Below are 208 nucleotides of genomic sequence, written 5' to 3'. Positions count from 1 at the left end.
GATCGGGGAGGACCCCTCCCTCAGCACTTATGCCTCTGGAGGTCAGAAGGGGGAGAGGGGGGTGAACCCTTTGCTGCAAGGACAAAATTAGGATGGGCGGTAATGGTCACTGGGAGCAACAAATTTTAGGAAACCCACATAAGTGAAGTACCCTGTACCGCAGCACGATTACCATGTGCCTTGGAAAGGAGCACACAGATGGAAAAGG

The sequence above is a fragment of the Penaeus monodon genome, chromosome 21 (assembly GCF_015228065.2).
Source record: "Penaeus monodon isolate SGIC_2016 chromosome 21, NSTDA_Pmon_1, whole genome shotgun sequence".
Classification (NCBI taxonomy): domain Eukaryota; kingdom Metazoa; phylum Arthropoda; class Malacostraca; order Decapoda; family Penaeidae; genus Penaeus; species Penaeus monodon.
This window is presented reverse-complemented; position numbering follows the sequence as displayed.